Raw genomic sequence first — 15,997 nt, 5'->3', positions numbered from 1 at the left:
CTCAGGTGCATGCGCATCGCAGCACGGAGCAGAAGAGAGGTTCTGACAACTTCCTGCAATCTGGGGCTTTGGGCTAGGCAGCTCTCCTCTTCCGTGTAGGCACAACCAAATGCCAGGTTTGCACACATGAAATTCTAGTGACATTTTTCAACCCCACTGAGATCACCTAGTGCCTCGCATTCTATGGTGCCTGGCTGCACAACAGTATGGGATGCCCACAAAGGAAGCAGGGCCAGCAGGTCACCACAACTCCCCCTACATTTTCCTGCCTACCTTCCACGCTTTCTTTCGTATCTAATCACCTGCACTCCCATTCCCCACCTCTTACTCATTCTTTTTACCATTTTTATACCATAGAACAGTTCAGGTGTCCAAAAGGCAGCGAAGCAGTTAGTGTCCGTGACCATACACCTTTTTCTTCAACTCTACTGTGGCTTTGGTGTTGAAACATATAAAGGTGCGAGACGGTTATTCCAAGCAAAGTTCCTACTCTGGCCTACTACTTATAGTGGAAATATGATGCCCCAACAGAAACTAAAATTCCAGTCGAACACTAAGGCATACATTGTTCTTTTTTTTTTCTTTACTTCTTTTTCCTTTTCCATACAGTGCTCAGGCTACTCCAGTGCATGCTAGGAAATTTCTATGTACCACATGACAAGGGGGAACCATGTGACGCTGGTACAATAGTGGGCCTGCAACTCCATTCATGTTAGGTTATAGATGGTTCTTTTGCATGTCGCACACATTGCTCTAATACTTCAAACCATAATTGTATAAAAATACTTCTTAAACAAATGTGTTTTCAACTGTTACTAATGATGTTGTTAACTTAAAAAGTGTGCTGTTGTCCCATGGATGCGGCTCCGTGAAGTGCTCGAGCGCTTTGGCATTCGTGCTTGCTATTTCGTCATACTCGCCATTGTAGTGAATCCTCTTATTGACATTGCTGGCACATACATTACTAATCGCGGACAACTAAATTAGGCTTCCAGTGCAACTTCCCTCACACCTAACAGCCTCAGTGAGCACAAACGTGCCCATGCACTTCACTCCTTTCCATTTGCATTTTCAGATTAAACATTTTAATACTGTTAGCATTCTTGGGATAATTTATGCACTTTACGAGATGTTTTTGTTTCTATGACTCAAACCATTTTCCTCCCAACTTGAGAGAGAGAGGATGGGAAAGGCAGGGAGGCCAGCCCCCAACTTGGGTCACAGGATATGTGCCACATTTCGATGAACCGCTTTGGTGCCAGCTTGAATCACTGGGTAGGTGCTGCTCTTCAATGACATTTTAAAAAATCCTTTAAAATTTCTTCAGTTCTGGGCAGAATCAAATCCCCGTCATATATACGTAGACAATATTGCCTGAATATACATTCAGACATAACTCATGCGCAGACTTTGCAGCGGTGCCACAAGATAGTGCAGCTTGTTCATGAGGATGTGTGAAAGAGAAGCCCCATTGCGTGTACATGCCTCCTGCATGACGTGTTTCAGTGATGAAAATAAGGTTTGGCAATACATTACTTCTGTGCTAATCACAGCCAAATCTACATTCATCATGAGATGGGTTCTGCAAGAATTCTTTACTTTTGTGGCTTAATGATACAGGTGACATGGCCACCGCGAGGCCAAGAAATTTGCGGCAAGACCTCTAGTAGCATGCTTGAAGTGCATTTGATGCAGTTGTAATGCGGTAATTAGTGGATTGCTGCGACTCTTTGTATCCCATTAGCCAAAGCTATACTTTTACTTATTGCTAATACCGGTAGCACCACGCGAGAAAAAATATTATTCAACAAAAGCAGTAACTTTGAATCAATGTCTTCAGACTTAAGCACGACTTGTACGCTGCCACAGTGGTCCTAGTAAGCAACATGCAGTCCCTTCAAAACTTTGAATTTACATTTTACAACATGTCCTCATGCTGCTGTAAGTGAAACAACCACACACAATTAAAATAAACAGGTAGAATGATTTCAAAGAGCATTAACAGATGCCATATGGAGAGTCACCAAAGCTAACCTAAGTGCCCCGCAATGCCAGGTGACAAAGCCAGCAAAACTCGTTTGTTCTAGTAGCCTCATTAGCATGGAATGCTTGTGAACCTACTAGTATATGCACATCGGCATCTCAGGGGATAAGTACAAAGGTAAACTCTTAATCAGGTCCTCGAGAAAACAAGAACAGTGGTTCATAGGCACACTAATATGGTTGCACACTATCACACATATATGCAAGTGGTACACAGGCTGGAATGGCACAAGACGTCACAGCAATACTGACTCCTGATATCCTAATGAAGTTAACAAAAACCAGGATATTTACCTAGCTACCACTTTTCTCTGAAACTCGCTTGAACATGAAACCTTCGTGGTCACGCTCAGTGTTTTGGAGCAGCTTGGGTGCAATTCAAGGCATTTTTACAGTTTTGGCACCGATTGGCACAGCAAGTCGCAAATGTAGCACTTTGGTGCAATTGGGGTATCATCCCTGTCATATAAAACTTCGCCAGAAAGAACTCAAGGTTTGCTCTATTCAAATAGCAGGATGAGCCAAGCGGGACATCATGCAACTCCATTTCCCTGAGCTGAAGATGGGCCAGGCTATTCATCCACTTGCATTACATGCATCAGGTGACAATTGCACAGCGATAACTTTATTGGCAACAAATTGAATGAATCGCGGCGAGGTCTGCCATAGGAACAGTTAAAAATCATGACTAATAAGTCTTTCTTCTCCACCATGCCCATAAAATTTAGGGGCATGTTTGTGACAAGCCTGTACAGTTGTGACATGCTACCTTGACCGATCTTAGCCTGTGCAGCTGGAGTCCTTATGCCCTTTCCAAGACAACTCGCAATTTAGACATTGGAAGCAAGAAACAATCCAGTGCCCGTGCCATGCAGCAGCAGTGCAGATGGCTTACAAGAGTGAAAAATGTTTTTTCTGCCATATATTAAAAGTAAGACTCACGGGACCTCCATGAAATGGGACATAGGCATTGCCCTGCACATTGTGGGTTAAGGGTCCAAACTCGGGCTGCCATAGAAGTGCTGCGCGACAAAACGCAGCCAAGATGATAAGTTTTACCATGCGTGCAAAAGGAGGAGTGCCGCCTTGTTATCTAGGCCACCTCTCCAGTGTCTCTTGATAGCGCAAGCAAATTTCCTCCTCCAGTTTCAAACATCCAACAAGGCCGCAAAAGGGAAAAAAAAAAAAGATGAGGGACCCACACAAACAGATTTAAGTGTTAGACACACCAAAGTACAGCATGTTCAAGGTCAAGATACTATGTCTTTCTTTTCTTAGGTTACGTGCATGGCCAGGCAACAACGCCTTGCATCAGAAAGCACACCCATAGTTGGTATCAGCTGATTACACCTTGCCTCCTCCATACTATTGCATGTCCTGACCTGCAGTCCTAGACTAGCATGCAATCAGTAAAAACGGCTGCTTCATTGTCACATGTGCACAATGATGTACTGCTGGTGTAAGGAAAGGATCTAAATTAGAAAACAAGAAACAACATGCAACAATCTCGTCAATCTCGTCACTGAGTGACTCTACCTTGCGATTTCTCTCATTCACCCTTCAGCAGCAATCAACCTGCCCTCAACAAATAGGTAGCAGAAATAATCATTCAAAAGCTACCCAGAGTTGCTCTGTGCAACTCTGGGTGAACTGAGCAACAAATAAATTCACCAATGGCCATAAATAATGATAAGTGCCGCATAGAGCAGCATAGCAGGTTTCGTGGTTGATTATTAGTGACCCTGACTACATGATGAGGATGACCACATGACGTTCAGCACACACGGAACAACTCAGGGCGAAGCTCTGGCACTACAGTGATGCCCAACTTCCTTCTGCCATGACACCATGTCAATTATTTTGGTCACATATGCCGACAATAAATTTGAGGTAATTGAAAATTATTAGCATTGGTGACAACATAAATCCCAAAGTACTGAAAATGAAAAAAATTAAAAGTAAAAGGAGGCTATGGTATGTGCTATAGTACATGTATACTATATGGCGAAATGTACATAAAAATCACAATGAATGTCTTTTAAGTTCCAAGCATATTTTAGATCATAATAAAGCAAAAGAAAACTGAAGCAGGTGTTAGTGCCCTGTAGTGTGTGTCCTCGTCTCTCATGGTCATTGATCACGAGGCAGGTTCTGGTGTGCTGTTTAAGTTTCATGTAATTTTCCTATTTCGTTTCAATTGCCTGCTCCTAAGCTCATGTATTATATGACATCTTTGGCTAAAAGGACATTTCACGAGGGTGGACCAGAAAGTCCTTGCCCCTATTTTTTTTTATGTGGTTGAGGTGATGCCGAACATTCCCGAGGATGCTTTTTGTAAGCCAAGATCATGGTCCGACGCAGTGCAGCATTTCACCTCCAATCCAGTCTGGCTTTCTTAAAAACTGCTGGATAAGCACTTTTTCCCCTAGTGGGAAGCAACATGACTGGTCCAGTGTCTCCTGGCACTCATGGATCTGTGTTTCTGTCTATGGCTTGAGTAGGTCGCGGAGACAAAACGTTCAAATCCTAACATCGCTCTCGCAGGTGCCATTCCTGTAACTGTGTGAACCACCATTTGTTGGTGATACAGGAACCCCGCAATTCGACACTGTATGGACTACGTTGTATCCATCAGGAGCACTCTCTTCCGTTCTCCCACATAGCATTCTGCTTGGCCGTTTGTTGCAGGGTGATACGCTGATGATGTGGTGGCCTGTATGCCATTTGATGCATAGAACTGCTTAATCTCGCTAAAAATAAACGCTCTTCCGTTGTCAGAGATTTTTTTTCTGGGCATGCCGAAAGTAGCAAAGAGACTTCAGAGTAAAGAGGACTCTATTTAAATGGAACCTCAAAGGACCATGGAAATTGATTCCGTTTATCAGGAGTTCCATTTACTGAGAGACAAAGCTGAATACTATTGCATGAATAAAAAACCAACAAACTATGAGGATTGTGTTCTGTTTAAGAGGCAGTTCCATTTAAGCGATTTTCTTTTATCAAGACTCTACTGTACATTGATGACAACTGTGGATGTTGGTTGTGTACCACCCACTTTGCGCACGAGTCCACAACTAAGTAGGTGTGCCTGGTGCAGTGGCCCCTTGAAATCAATGTGCACTGCATTTCATGGTTTCTGGGGATAGTCCCAGGTGGGAATAGGAGCTTTGACTGGACTCTTCTGCATTTACTAGCATTCACGGCACTGTCGCACCATTTCTTCGATAACCTTGTAGACTCCGGGAACCATAAGTTGCTTCTTGCACACTTCTTCATAGCTACCTTTCCTCATTGGCTACCATGTAGAAGTTCCAGAATGTGAGACTGCGCTGAGCTTGGTATAATCACCCGTGAACCAATCGTGAGGCAGTCACGATGAACTGCTAGTGCAGTCGCTCTTTGTTGGTAAGGAGTGAAGTAATCTCCAGTGGGTTTCTCCCCTGTACCATCCTGCACTGACTTGCACAGCCTTTGCAGGATATTGTCTTGTTGTGTCAGGCATGCCATCTCTGTGGTTGAAACGGAGGTCTCAACAACGCTTCAAACAACAGCATGTCGCCTGGTTGCCATGGCTCGTCGGTGCATTGTGGTAATGGCAATCAGCTCAACGTATCTGCATTTTGATGGCTCTTGCCATGCCTGTAGACAATGTTTTTTATTCAAGAAAAAAACCTCTTGAAGACTTCTTCCCAAATGCCAGTGATGCCAGACAGCATAATTTCCATGAAGCATTGAAAAATGGGTAGTGCTGCAGAGATTCCAAAAGATAACCGTTTGCATTTGTAGAGCCCTTTCAGTATGTTGAGGGTCAATATCTCTGCTGTCTGCGGTGCCACGTGAAGTTGCTGGTAAGCCTGTGCTAAATCCAGGGTGCTGAACACCTTGCCGCCCCTCAAGTGGCTGAGGACCTCATCTGTTGTGGGAAGTGGGTAATCTGCCTTCTTCAATATGTGATTCTCTGTACAACGGTGAATTGACATCATTGTCATTTTCTGGCAATATATAAGTATGTATGCATGTATGAATAAATGAGTGAATATGTGTGCGTGTGTGTGCGCATGCGTGTGTGCGCGCGTGCACCTCCGTACCTCCGTCAGTTGCACTGCACTTCCTGAAGAGGGCAGACGTGTGTCGAGTGAGCTCCTGAACAACGCTTTGCAATGTGGTGAATACAATTTAAATCATGGATCCGGGACTACAAAAAGGCAATACATAACGCTTATGTGTTTCTCTCACATTTGCCCTGAATTTGCTACTTCATTTTTCAATTATTCGGTACGAAAACACACATATACAATCAATCGAGAAAGGAATTTGGGAGAGAGCAGGCTGGCAACTTCCAGAGAGAGGGGCACAGCACATGCCTATACTCTTTAAGAAGGTGGGAATAAAAAAAGAATATGTTAAAGATTATTTGCAAGAGGCAGAATTCACAATGTCAGGCTTTCTGCTGAAATTGCTGTTAAAGAAAATTGAAAAAGGAAGAAAAAGACACCAAAGAAAATTACATCCTCTCTTTACTATGCTGCATTGAGGTGCGACATGAACGACCATACTACAGTTTCCAAATAGTTGAGCAGTAATATAGTGACTGTATAGGTGAGCCCTTCTGTACCCATTGTAAGGTGCAATGATGGAGCTCAAGCCAATAAACTTGGTGTGAATGCATAGTTGAATATATTGGTAAAATTTGTTTCATTCTTGATTTTCTATTAAAATGATCATGTACAAGGCAATGCAAAGAAGCACATCAATGTCTAATGCCGAAAATCTACATATCATTGTGCAACAAAATATTATTAACGACTCTGCCTTTAGGCATGTCTTCTACTCTGGAAAATGTAACCAGCTGCATCAAATGTTTTTTCATTGATTTCTGTTGTTCAGTATTGGGGGCGAGCTCCACCACTGGAAAAGCTGGCACCACCGTCGGCGTGACGTGCCATGAGGGTTCATGAGAACACAGCAGCCACGTTGGCTCCTTCAGAAGCGCTGAAGTGAGCTGAAAACGAACGTTTGAAATCGCACTTGCACTGCGGTTTTGATTTAGTGGTAGGGCTTTACCGCCTTGGGTGTCTGCTTGGCAACACTTGAAAGTACTATACTAATAGGTAGTGGCTGCCTTTGGAGGCGTGCAGCACGGTAGGCTACTGCTCGGTACCGCAGTGCCCGATGTACACAACCGAGCCCGGTGTCAGCCTTATTCACATGTAGCCGCAGGACAAGGAGCTCCGTGAAGCTTGGCTCACGAAGCTTAGAACCGCCAGACAGCCATCAGCTACAACTCGGGTATGCAGCAAGCACAGACGCAAGGAAGATTTCTGCCACAGCGTCGGCACTGCGATGTTCGGTGAGTAGCAGAAAACGCGCACTGAGACGCTAGCCTGCGCCCGCTGCGTGGCTAATATCATGACGGTTTGGTCTAGGAACTTGTCGATGCTAGATACTGGCGAGTTCACTGGAACGGAAAGGGAGCAGTAGGACGCACATTACAGAAAAGGCATGGCATATGGTCATGTTTGTGTTATGAATTATGCACTTTATTAGGAAAAAGAAGCAGAGGGAAATCGCACACTGAGAAGACCAATAAACACACAGCGCGATGCAACTTGAGAAATAATAATGAAATGTCCAAGAATTTAGAAGACAAAAAAAGACAATCGTCACGACGGCACATCACAGTCGCCGTAGTTGTTGAAGTCTCTGTAATGAAATTATTTTTGAACAGTTCTGACAGCGTCCACGCAACAATGGTTACTTGTGTACTGTCATATGATCATATGCTGCTGCCTAAAGCTCATGGCACAAAAATGCGCTCCCAGCATTGTGCCAAGGACAAAAGTCAGACGTGACACACACAGGCGCTACTTGCAACAATTTTTATTTCGAGCAAGGGACCCATACATATATACAACTTTTTTGTGTACATCATACATGCACTGTTTGCAAAAAAAAACCCTCACACACCATTACGCAGGTACGATAACTCTTTGTGGGAAAGGGCAATCGATGGTTTAGACACACAGTTATCCCCAAGCCTATCAATCATTTCTGCTTCTATAATTTCGCAAGTTATCCTACCTCGGGCTCTTCCCACAATGAAGCAGTCTCTGTATGCTGGAGCAAATGTAGAGTGGTCACCATCATCCACCCCGGCAACAGTGCACCTGCATAGCGCCTGTGTGTGTCACGTCTCACTTTCGTCCTTGTCTTTTTCACGCGCTATAAGCCTCACAATGTCTTACCAACAAGCCGAAATCACTGCTTTACCACATTACCCACGATTCCTCTATGGCCAGGAACCCAGCATATTGTCATGCACGAGTTTATGCCGCTGCGGACAAAAGCACGTTGGGAGGTAAAGAGGAAGTTGAAGTGTCTCGACAATTGGTAGATGGCGTTACCCCGGCTACTGAGCTGCAACATTGTAACTGTATATATTGTAAATACATATATTTTCTCCCCGTAACATATTGGTGCACCTGTGGGGTACTCTCGCCACAAGCCGGCCCTGGATTTTAGCAGCGGGCGTCACATTGGTTCCACTGTTATGGCTACTGATGCTGCCTTCACTGCTCAGACACCAACGGAAGTAGTGCTAACCCAGCTACGTCACCCGGGAATCTTCATCGGCACTGGAAAGGTTGACGTCGTATGAACGCATTGGTAAGCACAACAAGTGGGATGCCACACTTTTGCTGGCCAATGTGATCTTTTACTTGGGAGGAACCGCGAAGATATGGTTAGATATGCATGAAGCCAACATTAGAAGCTGGGACTCCTGCAAGAAAAAGCTACGCGATCTTTTCGGAAGACCTGTGGGACGTCAAATGGAGGCCAAGCATGAGCTAGCGTCTCGTGCCCAGACATCAACCAAATAGTACGTCCCATATATTCAAGACGTTCTGGCTCTCTGCTGTAAAGCGGACGCGGACATGCTGGAGGCCGATAAGGTTGGACACATCTTGAAGGACATTACGGACGATGTATTCAACCTCCTGCTTCGCAAGAACTGCTCAACAGCTGAGTCTATCATTAAGGAATGCCGGAATTTTGAGCAAGCAAAGAGCAAATGCATCGCACAACGCTTCGACGGACTTCCGAATACGGTTGCCACTTCCTCCTGCAACGACCCTCCGGTGTCACATTACGACCCTCCGGCATCACCTCCGCCTACAACGCCAAGCTTGACACACGTCATTCGTTGCGAACTTGAGGCTATGGCTCTAAGTTCTCACTGTCCCCAGATGCATGACAACATGACTATCTTGCTCATTCTTGATCGCTTTCTTGATCGTGAACGCTAACACCAGGAAATCATATGAAACGCTATTATATCAACGAGGTTCTACAGTATATAAAAACATTGTCAACAATTCCGAGTGCTGCGATAGCTTTTGTGTTCTTGAAGTGTTTTATCAAGAAACAATATTGCAATGGGAAGAAAGATGGGATGCTTGGCTTTACGTGAGGCTCTGGCATTATTTGGCAGTATCGCGCATTTCTACATCTGCGCACTCATGCGCTCTGTAGGGCAGAGGCATATGAAGTGCTACGAAGATTTTTATGCTGAAACAAAAAAATGAGCGCTGGAAATACAAGCTTGGTTCCAAAGTATGAAGTGACTTTCCTTTGTTGTATAAAAATTTTGTTGAACTCGAAAGGTAGTGAGCGCATTCTTATATGAACATGACTGGTGCAAATATTCGATATATGATTCTAATATTTGATTGAATATTACACTTTTTGATATTAACTTCAGCTTGTAGTTCAATGCTCTGAATTTTTAAGTACAGTGGAATCTCGATAAACGGAAATCACTTGAACGGAACTGGCTCTTAAATGGAATACCATCCTTATGGTTGGTTGGTTTTGTATTCGTGCAATCGTACTCAGCTTTGTCTCTCAGTAAATAGAACTCCTGATACAGTAAAACCTCGTTAAACCGTACCCGCTTAAACAGTAGTTTCGATTTAAAAGTAGTAAAGTCAATTCCCTGAGTCAGCGGCCATTGGACATAATGTATTTTGTATCCGCATAAACCGTACGCATCGGTTAAAACGTAGCGTTTCCACTTTACGTCGCACAAACACGGCGGTGCGTCGTCTCCATCGGGTGGCCCGGCAGAACAACAAGCCTCAGAGATCGAAACAATGGCCTCCAAGCGTCCTGTGCGTTTGCATGTGAAGTCACATCAACATCAAAACCATTTCGACGCCGTGCCAGAGAGCGTTGTGGCGTCGTGTAAGCGAGGACTCGCGTCATGCCAAAGCTCGGATAAATAATACACCGGCTGTCCGTGCTATCGAACGTGACACGAAGAAGTCGGCGCTGGCCCGCGACATGGATCTGCTGCTGACTACAGTGTGTGGCATTTGGAATGCGAAGAAGTTGCTCAACAGCGCTGCTGCGACCGTGAAGAGATGTCGGCTACGAGGTTAAACTTTATGCCATCGTTGCCTCTATTGTTGCCGACGTGTTGACTAGCGACAGTGATGAGGACGACACGGAAAGCGACAGCATGGGCAATTCAGGCCCGACAGTGGCAGAAGCTGCGCGTTACGTCAGCCTCAAGAATGCAATCGTCGCGACCAGAACAGGGGATCGATAATGTAACTATTCCAAATGAAAAGTATTCCAAACTCCAGCACCTGGCAATGGAAAAGGCGCCCCGGGACTTCTGCAGCACTACTGCGCGCTTGCACTGAGAATACGTAATGCCAACGAGGAATCTGCCATGCGAGTGTTTGCCAAGAAGAGGGGACTGGCTGAGATGCTGGCCCGCAGCTTCAGGAAGCTTGAGGCCGCTGTCGTCGTGCTAGGCCGCCGTGGCATCAAACGAAAATAACACTTTTGTCGCGCGAAGTGAATAAATACTGTATGTTTTTTTCCTTTTCATCGCACTCTCTTTGAGTTCCGTTTTCGACAGGTAAGTGAGCGATCTCATGCTATTTCGGTTAAACAGTACTACCATTTAGTACGTACTTTTTCTGAGCTCCGGCCAACTACGGTTCAACGAGGTTTCGTTTAGAGTCCATCGTATTTGAAATTAACAAATCTAAATTTTAAAACATGCAATGAGCAATTTTTCAGATATGGGCCAGTGTAACGTAATACTATTCCAATCTGTTTTTATTCCAAATGCGCCGTGAGCCCTTCGTGATAGGTAAAAATGGCTTAGGTACCCCGCAATACGGGCTGAGCCCGAGCCATTTTGACCTATCCTGAAGGGCTAATAGCACATTTGGAATAATAACAGATTGGGATAGTTTTATGTTATTCCTGCCCTGTTTGATAATTTTAAGACCCCTACAGCACCGCCACTTTCACGATTGAGCTAATGTAACATGGCTAACAAAGTTTTAACCACTATATACGACATCTCGCTGGACTTTCTGGACATCATCGGTGCACACAATGTCACAAAAATGGCGGTTGTGAAGAAAGTCGGTGCCCCTGTACACTTGTTTCTGTGGGCAAGATGGTTTCTCTGCTTTCTGAGAGCGAAGAATTTGTGTCGGCTCAGCACCAAACTGTAACTTTAGCCGCGAACATGACACCCAGTGAAGCAACGCTGATTAGGCCTAACAGCTAATGCAGTGCAGCCATGACAATGTTTGGTGCTCCTCGGTGATCAGGCCTCGGATCACACACACAACAACGCTGCAGAAGCGCCATTTGGCTTCATCGGCAACCAGCCTGTTGAGGGCGTTAGGAGCACCCTTATGTACGTGGTGTCAATTGAACAGCAAGTCATACCCATAGCCAAGCAATATAAATACCTTGGCGTATACATAAACAAAGGAAAGACTTACTCAAGCACCCACCAAGATAATCTGAACATAAAGGGGAAGTGGAATGCACTTAAAGGAAACGTAGAAGAGCGCTTTGGGGCCACAACAAATATGGGGTTATGCGTGGAATCTGGAGAGGAGTAATGGTGCCAGTGCTAACGTTTACAAATGCCATTCTGTGCTTCAAATCGGATATTTTGCCAAGGTTCGAAGTTAAGTAGAGATCGGTAAGCTCGTTGGCATTGGGAGCGCACGGTAAAACCACAAATGAGGCAGTGCAGGGTGACATGGGTTTGGCCTCTTTTGAAGTCAGAGCAAAATTAGTTATGAAGAAAGACTCAGCAACCTGGATCGAAACAAATAGGCAGCTAAAGCAGACAAGTATCTGTAACTCAAAAGCGTGGACAAAGAATGGAAGAAGAGGTCAAGAAAGTAGGCAACCAAGTACAGAGTAATTGAAAGTGTGAACAGACAACCAGGAGTTATCAAAGAGAAAGTAAGAGAGAGAGAGACAGCAAATTTTATGCAAAGTATGGAAACAAGATCATAGAGGTTTACAAGAACAGGGAGAAAAAAATTACAAAGAGAAATCTGTATGATAACACAAATGGCATTGCTATTTAAGGCTCGAGCTGGTTGCTTCAGGACAAAAAGATACTGGAGGTTAGAGCGTGTTTTTTAGCACATTTAAGACCATGCACGCTCTGTTTTAGAGAGATAATCTGTCGCGTATGCAAAGAGTGAGCGTGCCGAGATGGCCTGGCATCAAGTACGCTGACTTCCCACGCATTTAGTAGAGGCAAGGTTGCGTAGAGTTTCAGGCCCACGTTGAAGCAAAAGGCAGACAAAGCATTCGCTCCCCACTGCTGGCAGTTTTCATGATGGCGTCGTCTCACTATGGGCGACACAATCAGCATGCTATCAGGCGCGGAGGTGGAGTGGACGTGAAAGCGTGGCGAGCTTTGCTTCATACCACCAATGTGAAGATACCGTCGACATGGCATGAACACTTAACTTTCGTCACCGACTCTTATATAAATTTTTAAGAACTTTTCTTCGTCATTCAAATTTGCTTTTCTCAACTGCCCAATAATCCAGAAAATTTTGTGGCCTTTTCTGTTTAGAAAAAATACATTGGTGACTGTGCTTACCTGCACAAAAGGTTCAATTTCAATATAAGAAAATTTTGATATAAACAAGTGAACTGCACATTTTACCAACTTCGTTATATTGAGGTTTAAATGTATATAAAAGACCAAGCAAATAAAGGCGTGCTCAGCACCTGTCAACTGAGAGTCATGCTCACATCTCTGTCAAAATAAGCAATCAAGCAGCAGTCGCTGCCCACCTCTTCTCCACACGGCATACAATTACAGCAAATGTTCCTACCAAGTCCGTCTATGCACCTACTGGATGGAAATATAGCCTAAACTGCCAGCGTCACGCAGTCAAGGTTGCACTTCACGACCCCGCAACGACATGCGGCACACGTTGGACTGTGCTATGGGTGGATACAAAATTTCAGGCAAGCTGAACCAAAACACCCCACACATGAAGCAAGTCTAAAGCCTGTTTCACAAGCAATCAATTTTGGGCAGAAACAGCGCGGCAGCCATCGTGTGAGCAAACCTCCTTTCCCAAAACCAGTTTTCCGAGTGGCGCACGCCGCTGCAATCACAATGGAGACATTTGGAAAAATTTGCAAGAGGCAAAAGCAGAAACCAATGGTCGAGTGCCCTTGAGAATTGACGTTATGATCATGTGATGGAGGTGTGGCCAAACACAGGTGCCACGGGGAACTCGCCTACTTGAGCAGACGGTTTAGCAGACGACATCCGCTGCCAGTTTTTTATGTCTCCCGCAATCTTCAATGAGCTGTTCATCACTCAAGTTGTGCGGTGTCCACTTGTTTAGAATGCTAAAATGAAGGATTTTTTTGCAACAAAGATAACAGGAGGATTCTTTGGGAAGAGATTACATACTGAAGGTGAAGGTACTTGTTGTCGCAAGTGACACATACTTCCATAAAGTAAAAGTCGGTGTCGCACGAATCGGCCATGTCCGTTGTTGCTTGTATCCATGTGTCACTTTCAAGTTCCATTCTATGGAGCCAAATTATCCACACATGCTGTTCTCTTCTTTTTGTCTCTTTTTTTCCTGCAATGGTGACCCGATATGGGTCCTTCTTCTCAACTCCGAAATAGCAGGTTCGTAGTTTTGTTTGGTCTTGTTTCTTCAGTTAAAAGGTCACATACTCCGAGCTCTACAAGGGTCACCACCTTTCCACTCAAATGCCTAGAGGTGAAAAGGGATGCAAGCTTCTTTGAAAGCCATACATAGGCCTCTTGCATCCTGGTGGCCAAGACGGCGCCTGGACGCCCTGTGGCATTCGAAAACAAGAGCTGTTGGGAGACCTGCCCATGCTTCAAGCCAAAATCACAGAAATACGAACCAACCCATTCCTTTGCTTCCATATGGCTAATTCTGTGTGCGTGTACTTAGCAAGCTTTTAAGCTGTCCCCTATAAAGAGCTAAAACACTGCATGGAGGAAGGAAAAAAGTTAGGAGAGAGAATTACATCACGCAGCCAACCTTGGCAAGCGAAGGCTCTGCGACACCAGTCCCTTTAGTCAGTGTCAGCCCAACGCATGACCTCTTGCGTCAAGATCACGGAGCAAGAATTGAGATTTGCCAAGTCGCTTGGTGCCTACCGGTTTTTAATCAATGCAGAACTTGTTCGGGGGCCCTGCCACAGCGCTGCTGGCAGAACGAGAGCCCTAAAATTTGCCACGCTATCTGACGTGACTATCACGTGTTGGGGTGACACGGCTGGCTTCAATCGTATCACGTGATGCTCCCTCCTAACTTTTTCCTTCCTCCATGGTTCCCGTCTGTCTTCCCATTCTCTGCGTTTGCTCTAAAAGCATGGAAGCATGCATAGAAGTGCCGCCTGCAAAGACACACCGACTTTATCTGGAAATCGAGTCGCAACACGGGCGTTTTGTGTTCCCAAAACTTGCATGCGAGACTGGCACAACTAGAGAGGCATTCTACTTCGATAGCTGTTGCGTACACCATGCGCGACCGCGCAGGTGTATCTTGACAGCAATCTGTAATGGGGACAGAGTCTATGTGTCTAGGCCCACTACGCTGCGCTCTTGTCGCTTAGTTCACATTGAAACAAGAGACAGCACAAAGGTCAATTCACTCGCCCCTGCTATCGCACTTCCTCAGACCAGCATTTTGATAACAAGTTTCCGCAATCATCGAGTGAGATACGTTTGCTTGTGCGTGCGTGACACCATGCTTGTTAATTTAGTTAGTAGGCGAATGTTTACCAAGTTTATACAGCCGATAAAACTACTATCCTTACTTTGTATAGTTATCTACTAATTTGATATTGCAATTGGTGCTTTGCCTTTCGGGGGAAACAGTGACTTTTTTTTACTAATCACAACTTCAGTGCATTCAGAGTAAATTTTTGTTTTTCCAAATAAGAGAAAGCTGTATTTCTGTATTAAAGAATGAGGTGCATGGTACTGTAAAGGAATTTTCCTTTCTTTAGGTCACAGCAAGGCGTTGTCCCTATGCCTCTCCCACTTTCCACTCGCGACGGTTGCCAGCAGTGGCACTCCACTCGTAATGGTTTGCAGTGAGGGCACTCACATCGCAAGGATAGCTGCTTTAGCTCCTCCCGATGAGAGCGCGGGTCTTCTCTCCTGGAACTGTGCTGGGTTCATACCTGGTTTCCTCTCATCCGCCGGCCCCTTTGTGTCTCAGACTTGAGCTCCCGTACTGTGCCTCTGCCCATACAGCTAACGCATACCTTGTGTTGATCCTGTCCAGATGCTAAGCCACAGAGCAGCGCCTAGTGCTCCCGCGTGGTCGAGCTGCACCGAGCCACACTTATCAGAGGTCCAAGCCAAAGGAGATAGCTCAAGCTCTCGCTAGTTGGCCAACTGGTTATTGCATGAGCAAGCACATAGCCACAGGGACTTTCCCAGTGGCCTGTGGCTGGAGCCTTTGCTCTCATAGCAACATCCTATAGGTGCCCCTGTCTGTAATTTCGCCCTTGGCGCGGGAGCCCTTTGGTTCCTGTGAGCCCCGAGATCGGGAGTTTGTGGAGCATTCGGTGCCACCGGAGACAAATGGTTTTCGCC

The 15,997-nt window shown here is 45.2% G+C and overlaps 1 protein-coding gene across 19 annotated transcripts in view; it reads right to left on the bottom strand.

The window, feature by feature from the left end:
• Nucleotides 1–15,997, bottom strand: part of Wnk (Wnk kinase) — a 541,117-nt gene that overhangs the window by 375,702 nt on the left and 149,418 nt on the right. The gene's annotated exons all lie outside the window — the stretch shown is intronic.

Source organism: Dermacentor variabilis, chromosome 9 (genome assembly GCF_050947875.1).
Source record: "Dermacentor variabilis isolate Ectoservices chromosome 9, ASM5094787v1, whole genome shotgun sequence".
Taxonomy (NCBI): domain Eukaryota; kingdom Metazoa; phylum Arthropoda; class Arachnida; order Ixodida; family Ixodidae; genus Dermacentor; species Dermacentor variabilis.
The sequence above is the reverse complement of the archived record's forward strand: the minus strand, read 5'-3'. Positions and strand labels throughout refer to the sequence as shown.